The sequence below is a fragment of the Diabrotica undecimpunctata genome, chromosome 4, assembly GCF_040954645.1.
Source record: "Diabrotica undecimpunctata isolate CICGRU chromosome 4, icDiaUnde3, whole genome shotgun sequence".
In the NCBI taxonomy this organism is placed as follows: domain Eukaryota; kingdom Metazoa; phylum Arthropoda; class Insecta; order Coleoptera; family Chrysomelidae; genus Diabrotica; species Diabrotica undecimpunctata.
The window spans coordinates 162685867-162694463 of record NC_092806.1 but is presented as its reverse complement, the minus strand read 5'-3'; positions in this window follow the sequence as shown (position 1 = coordinate 162694463).

Sequence of the window (8597 nt, the reverse complement as noted above, 5' to 3'; positions counted from 1 at the left end):
CAGATGGAATGGAATATTTTTTTAAAAATCGTTTAAGTACCAGTCCTCATTATCTAAAAAATAAGTAAAACGTTATTTCAATGATTAAGAAAGAATCAGGCTGAGACATATTACCTAAATAAATTTCCTATCAAATTTGATTTACCTGGGAAAACGTAATTTGATTTCATAAAGTGTCGGCTGCATACATTCATGAATTTTGTCACAAGTTTCGTAATACGATGAGCTACTTGCCAGATTTTTCGTAATTTATCGTCCTTTGAAAAGTAGTAGAGATGTATATATCTTTCGTACATCGAGCAGAACATTGTGACACTGAACAATATCTATTACTTTTCTTCTTATGGCTCATTATTTTTAAAATTTGATAAAAGTTATACCTGTTTTAAACTTTAATTTATTTAAATTTTTGACATTTATCCCTATTTTATTAGTTATCTATTTTGACAGCAGTTGGCAGCACGGTCGTTTGATAATGCGAATAGGACTTCACATGAAGGGAACATACATCTCTCCTGCTCGAAAGAAGGACGATTTTGTCCAACGGTTAGTAAACCGTTTACACCGTTGTTATACACACCGTTTTTCAACTAAATTATTTAATCATCTTTTTGAAAACGATTTCTGGAGTGGAAATCAAAACGTAAAATTTTTTTTAAAATGTAATTGTTATTACAACTAATTGTACCATATTCTCATATAAATATAGTATTTAATCTAGAGCATTAAAAGTGTCACTAACAACAAGAATATACATTTTGTTTTACTGTAAAGAGTAGAGCTTTGAACAGTAAATGAATACCGCTACAATAATATAAAGGCATTCAAAATGTGGATTTATAGAAAGGTAATGAGAGTCTCTTGCGTGGATAAAGTATCAAATTAGGAAGAAATAAAAAAGAAAGTGATTTACTATGAAAATTGCATCGTCTGGTGGAACAGGTCATAAAGGGTGATAAAGAATAACTTTGGAAAATATTATGCGCGGAAGAATTGTTGTAAGAATAAATACAGAAAACAGAAAAATGACATGACTTCGAAACGGAGATAATTTCTTTTTATATAATGAGTCCTTGAACATAAACACAGGAATAGAATATCTTTAACATGTATACATAATATACTAACAAATGAGGTGTAAATTCCATATTAATACACAAAATGAATGAAACGTTAATTCATATGTGACACGAAATTTTCGAAACCGCCGTACAGCAGTTCTTCTAATTTTATTCCTTACTTCTTCGATTACAAACATTAAGATAGCATCCAAGTGTTTAGTAGATTTCTGAAACGGGCTGACAGTCTGTATATTTTTAATAGTAAAACGGTAACAAACTGGTTCGATGTAGACAGGCCCAAAGTGCTTGAGACTCGAACGTCAAGACCTGATGGAGACCATAAGGGACTCGGTCCCGGGGCCCCTAATATCATCTAAATACGAAAATATATTGTATAAATATATCGCTTTACGTCTATATTTATCTTTAAACAATTTCAAACAGTATAGTGTGTTGGATAAACAACAACAGATCGCGAATCTGTTGGTTTAGGAGTTAGACGATAAAAAAAAACTTTAGAGCAACATAGAAAAAATTGTAGTATAAGTATCATTTTTTTTATATTCTTCGGAAGCATGCATTAATACTTTGCTCACGGTATTTGAGAAACACAACCGTATATACACTCGGACACTCTATGTTTTCTTTGCAAGTTTCATTCAATGCTCTTTACATTGCTTTATAAGTATTTTTTACATGTAGACATATAAAACATATAAAAAATTAAACAAACATAAAAGTACACACATTATGGGCTACTTAAGGCAAAAAAAAAGATGGTTTTTATAGTCTTAGAAATCCTATACACAGTGTGATTTCCAACCAAACACATTTGGAAATGATTGATAGCACAAATTTTATTGCACCTGAGATACAACCCAATATAACATCATAAAACAGTGACGGAGATTTTCTTAAATGAAATATTCAGCATTGTTCTGAAAATGTTTGGGTTTTGCTTAAAATTTTTAATCATATCAGCTTCCTTCAATTCTTGTCTCAAATTTTGTAGTTATTTTAATCAACAAATGATATAACTACGTAATCTTTATAGGGACAAAATATTTACAATTTCCAAAAAGGAGAAAGTTTATTTATAAGCCCTCAACTGTCTTAAGGATTCAAATTTCCAAGCTGCAGAACGTATTTTCAGATTGTGAATCATTTTAGGGTTGTGTTGTTGTTCAATCATCAACAGGTTGTGTCTGTAAAGTCATGTGATTGGAGGCAAATGGAGGCTTTCGTGTAGTTGCCCCAGTTTCTCAATTTCTAAACAGGATCCTTGTAGTCATCGGTCTTTTGCTACTTTAATTATTTTTAGGATTTCTTGATGTATTTCGTTGTATTTTTCTCTGTTTATGGATTTGTACTGCCTCCGAACGTCCATTAAATCTAAGATGTCTTGTGTCATCCAGTGATTTTTAATTATTTGTTGTGATGATGTGATATGATGCAGTCATTATTGTTATTTTCATTTGTTCCCAGCAATCATCTGTGTTGTTGAAATCTTCTAGTTTAATTTCGAGGAATTTGTTAATTTCTTGAGAAACGTTATTTAAAGTGAATGTGATTGTCTCCTCGATTCCTTGGAGACTTCCAAGTATATAGTCTACGTTTTGGTAGAACACCATGTATTCATAATTACAAATTTTTCCTGGTGGCAGAACTGCACCAACCGTTCTCCTCCTTCATTTCGTTGTCCTAGATCGAACTTTCCAGTAATATTGGGAGTACATTCTGATCCTACGTTTGCATTGAAGTTTTCCATGATAAGAGTAAGTTCGTGTTTTTTTGTTATAGCTAAGGTTTCTGATAAAAATCGGTAAAATGTTATAATCACGGTATTTTCTTTGTCTGCAGGTGGTGCGTATACTTATATTATATTTATTCCTACTGGGAAGGCAGCTAATTGAATTAGCATTACTCAATTTGATAATGGGATAAATTCTTTTAGACACTTTGCAAGCGATTTCTTTAATATGACTACTACGCCGTTTTGAACCAGTTTGAATTCGGTTTCGCAAGGTAGAAATCGTTTGATTTCTCTTTTTGTTTTTAGATGGCTTAGTTACGTCCGTAAATAGTTATATTGATAACTATTGGTTTAAGACGAGAAAGATTTTTATTTTGATTCAGAGCAGTGGCTATACCGCTCTGAGGAGACCTAAAGAGGTCGAAATACGTATAAGCGGCTTGCCGCTGCCCTGTATCAACACAACATTTTAACACCGTCATTATGTTAAATAGAGGTATTTTAAAAACTTTAGGATAATTATTACAAGATATTTATTGATTGAATTATTTAAGTTGTTAGAGGATCGATAATTATATTTTTAATAATTTTTCTATTAAATCCATCAGGATCTTTGCTGTTACTATTTTTCTTTTATGAAATGACTAAGTAAAACACGGGATATTTTTCTGTGGTATACTTATACTGTAAATAGTCATCAAGAGCTAGAAATCTTAACTTCCTATATTACTTTCTCAGCACTAGAGAAGTATTAGATATTAAAACTGTTTGCCTGTAGTTTAAGATTGTCAGTGGTATCATTTTTATGTTTTTTACCATTCATAAAGTTTCCACATAGTTCGTTGGATAGTGTTGTACAGTAAAAAGTATTTTTTTAACTACATATACCTATATCAATTTACGTTATCGACCAAATTGCTATTATTTTTTCGTGTTAACAAAAAATATACATTCAACTAACCAGTTCTTTAGTGCGTACAATGCGTTTTGATTCCACAATATGTTACCCGTCCGTTGGTTTTACAACAGCATCCACAATAATTTCTTATCACGTCGAAACAGTAAAGGGCTTACACTATTGTTATTCAATATTGGGTGGATGTTAATGAAACGCCCGTATGATTTGCCGCAAATTTGCTTGCTCAATTTCGAAAAGCTTTTGTCGCCGTTATATCGACTGCGGATCCGAATGCTGATTTTAAGCCACCGGCTTAACTTAATCCCAAATCCTCGCTTTGTTTAATTTTAATGGCTCGGCGGATTTTATTGTAAAGTGGCGAATGAAAAATGTGCAGCGAAAGAGTTATATTAAAAAAATACCGAATAGATAAAACTTTAAAATAACAATGTTTAAACATTTTATGTCATTTAGGTTGTTTACTACTATTAATCTCACAGTCGTTGTTTTATTGTTTATGAAGATTTGAAATTGAATTGAATTGACCAAATTTATTATCCAAATAAACAGCTTTTCTTAGACGAGTCAATGGTTCTTTGGAGAGGACGCTTAACATTAAGACAATATATCAAGAACAAGCGACATAAATTCGGAATAAACTGTATGTATGTTAATTGAACTAAAATTAAGAATATACAATGGAGCAGATAAAGATATGCAGGAAGACATGGGGCATGTCGCTCAGGCCTCATAGTATTTTCATTGATGGGAAATTATTTTGATCAGGGACATTCATTGTTTATTGACAATTATTACAGCCGCCTTGTTCTTAGTAAAGAACTTGTGATAAAAAAACTTACGTAACAGGAACGTTAAGATTAAACAGAAAAGGAAACCCGACAGAAGTTATAACCTCAAAATTGACTAAAAGTCGCAATAGGAAAGTGGCGTGACAAGAGAGAAATATATTATATTTCTACAGAATTTAGCGGTGAAGTGATAAGTCTATAGAACAAGAGAAGACAGATGATCGAAATGCCAAATTGTGCAGTATAACAAATACATGTCAGAGATTAATTGCAAAGATCAGATGTTGTCATACTATGTCAGTGAACGAAAATGATTAGATGGTACAAAAAACTTGGCATTCATAAAATAATGTCAACGATGTTACTAAACAGTTTCCATTTATTCAACAAACACTCTATTAACAAAAATCTCCCATATTACGATTTTCGGCATGAAATTATAAAGATTCTACCATAAGAAGTTGAGCAAAAACTTGCCGATGTAGAAAAAAATAATCTTCAGAGCTCTACTCACTTTTTTAAAATATACCATTCTGATCGCTAGGAAAGACAAATGAGGAAAAGATGTAGAACGTAGACTATGCTATGAAAATAATATACGTAAAAACACTCCATTTTTTGTGCTTTGTGTTTCGATGATAAGCCTGGACTTTGCTTGGAGACTACTTCAGACTATTTCATACTATCAATTTAAACATTTTTCATAGGTTTTTAAATTTGTTGTAGATATAAGGTGGATAAATTTTTGTAAGAAATTTATCTAAGCGGATTTACGCCTGTAGTAATCAAACAATCTTTACCTTCAAAAGATGTTTTTACCAATCGAAAACTTGTACTCAGGAAATTCCGGGTAGCAAACATTCAAAAGGTGGTTTTACCTAACTGATAGAAATTCCGAAGTTGTCCCCAACTAATCCGCTGATAGTCATTGCAATTATAATTTAATTGTACATAGTTTCAAATATGATCACAAACAGGACAATAATCAATACCAAGGACAGTGCACAGCGTATGGGGATAATGTGGTGGTACTAGCGAGAACAAAAAAAAATCTAGAAAAGTTTTTCAGAAGTTTGAAGAAGAAGCGAAAAGATATAGACAAACCAAACAAAAAAAACCAATATATCGAAATGAGGGGAGATATAATAATTGATAGGAAATATATTAAAATAAAACAAGCAGAGGCGGTCTATAATTTTGAAAAAGTGACAGAGTTTAAATACTTAGGAGTAACCATAGCGAACACTGGAAAAGAAGGAAAAGAGATAAAAAAGATTAACTAATGGGGCAGAGGATAGAGTCACTAAATTCAATATTGAAAGCAAAAAATGTGTCTAAGACAGCTAAACTTTGACTCTACGAGCCAATAATCAGAACCACGGTGATGTAAGCCAGCGAAACGTGGATTATGAATCAAAAGAAGAAGAGAAAATAGAGATATGGAAAAGAAAGATGCTTAGAAAAATTTTCGGATGGATAGAGGCCTACGCCAAAAATATAAGCCCAAAGAACTAGATGGCTGCATTGAAATTTATTCAAAAAAGGTAAAGAAATTAAAAGTAATAAAGAAAAAACCGCTGACGTTTTTTCTTAACAGCCTGAGAAAAGGTTTTCATTAGAACGACACCCAAAAACTTTAAAAAGAGACTGTCATAATTATCCAATGAAATCTTTAAATGAATGATTAAATATATCCCTCTAAATATAAACAAAGAACGTTCATTAAGTCAAATTAGAAGATTAAAAAGTGAAGGTATCGGGTTTCGCTGTCATCTGATCTAAATGTAGTGTAAAATGCGGACGTGTCGACGGGCGGTCTCTGAAAGTGTGAGAGAGAATAGATCGAATACGAGATTTCTGATGCATCACTGTTGCTTCAGAAGTGGCAGTTGACTTTTAACATCTGGAGATATTCGAGAAAGGCCAGCGGGATATCCGGACGTTGCAGTTCTTGAATAAACATGGACTTTACTTTGGGAGGTTTCGGGATGAAATTGCAAAAATATTATAAATAGATGAACTGTCGATTTGAAACTTTTGTAGATTTTGTGTAAATGATCAAAAATAACATTAAAAGTGTAAATGTGGATTGCTGCAGTAATTATAAAAAGTTGTTAACAAAACGGTTGTATTGGAACCAGTATTCTTTATGTTGACATAGCGACTAGCTGACCCGGCGAACTTTGTTCCGCCTTAATGGCAATAAATAAGCAGATTGTGTTTTTTTTATTGGAAAAAATACAAAAAAAAATTAAATAACTACATTAATCATTACAATACATTAAGTACCTTGTGATACACGACATTTTTTGTTTTATTATCAGGCGCAAAAACAAACAACGCAGATGGTCTTCCGACCCGTGAACATGCCACGTATAATTGACCATGGGAAAAACATGAATGTTCTAGATTTAAACCACAAACTTTTAAGGATTGGCCTTGTGATTTGTTGATGGTCATGGCAAATGCAAGACGTATCGGAAATTGAAGTCTTTTAAATTCAAACGGCATATTGGTTGGGATTATCGGGATCCTCGGAATGAGAACTTCCTCACCTTTGAATTTTCCTATCATTATCGTAGCGTAAATTACATTGTTATTACATAGCTGTCATTTTACGTCAATTACATAGCTGTCATTTGCGTTTTGTTATTCCAAGTCTGATTCTTTTTTGTTATACCACGTTTTATAGTGACTGACGTTTCATGTCAAGTCACACGGGAACGCTGTCGAACGGGATAAAAAGTATCCTATGTCCGTCTCCTGGCTCTAAGCTACCTCCCTACCAATTTTCAGCCAAATCTGTTCTGCCGTTCTTGAGTTATAAGTGGTGTAACTAACACGACTTTCTTTTATATATATATAATAGATATCTTGTCGGAAAATTGTAAAATAATCTATTTCTTTGATGTTTTTATTTATCATCTTTATCTGTTTATCTATTTATTTTGTTTAGTGTCATCGTTCCATCGCACTTCTTCGTCGATCCCTTAATCTTTTTTTAGTGCGTTGTATTCGACATCCAGGCTCTTTGTTGTATTTTCATATATTGCTTTATGTATTTTCTTCATCGTCCTTAGTCGGTAGCTTGTTTTCAAGCTTCGCGATTTCGTGAAATCTCTTGTACCTATTTTCAATTTCCGCTTCTCGATCGATGTCTTGATCTTCCGCTATTTTTATTGATTGTAGTAGAGTCTTACCTGTTAGTTTCGTAATAAGCGATGTCGATCTTCTTGAACTTCGCTTTGCATGGACTTTTTTCTAATATCGTGGCCGAAGACCTTGGCAATATTATCAGTTAATATGGTATTGATAGTTCAAATACTCTTGACCATGGAGCTGCCCGAAGGCGGAATCAAAATTCACGTATAGGCAGAAAGGTTCTTGGCAATATTATCAGTTACTATAGTACGTAGTCTCTTTTAACAAATTAGTTCTTTTCTCATTCCAAAACACTCTTAGAATTCGACACCAGTGATATATCTAAAGGCATCTATTTTCTTTTTGTTTGTTTGTTTTAGTGTCCACCATTCAGATGCATATAGGAATATAAGGATTTCCGGGCTCTTAACTTTTAAAACTTAAGTTATTAATAGTTTAGTATCTAATTCATGCCCAATTACACATGTTTTCCACAATGTTTTTGCGCCTTTTATGCAACAAAGGTTTTAGCAATAACGCTATGAAGTCATCTAAGCTGGAATATCATCTGAGAAGAAGTTACCCTGGTAAAACAAATAAAGATTTGAAATATTTTCAAACACTTAAATATTCTGTTAATTAAATATGTAATTATTAAGCAACAGATAATATTACTCCTTTTCGTATCGATCGATTGTAGAAAATTTTAAACACGATCATTTTTCAACACATCAAAATCGTTACACCTTCCGCTAGGTACCCGAGAACGAACATAAACAATTTAAAATTCCATATTTTCTTCTTTCTTTAGACAAACAAAAGGCTCGAATTGGCATCCAACCCGAGCATCGTCTGTCCAAATATTATTTCAGGCGATTTTCGCCCCGTAATTAAATTTGCCATTCACCTCATTCATTCCACAATTCCGTCGTAAA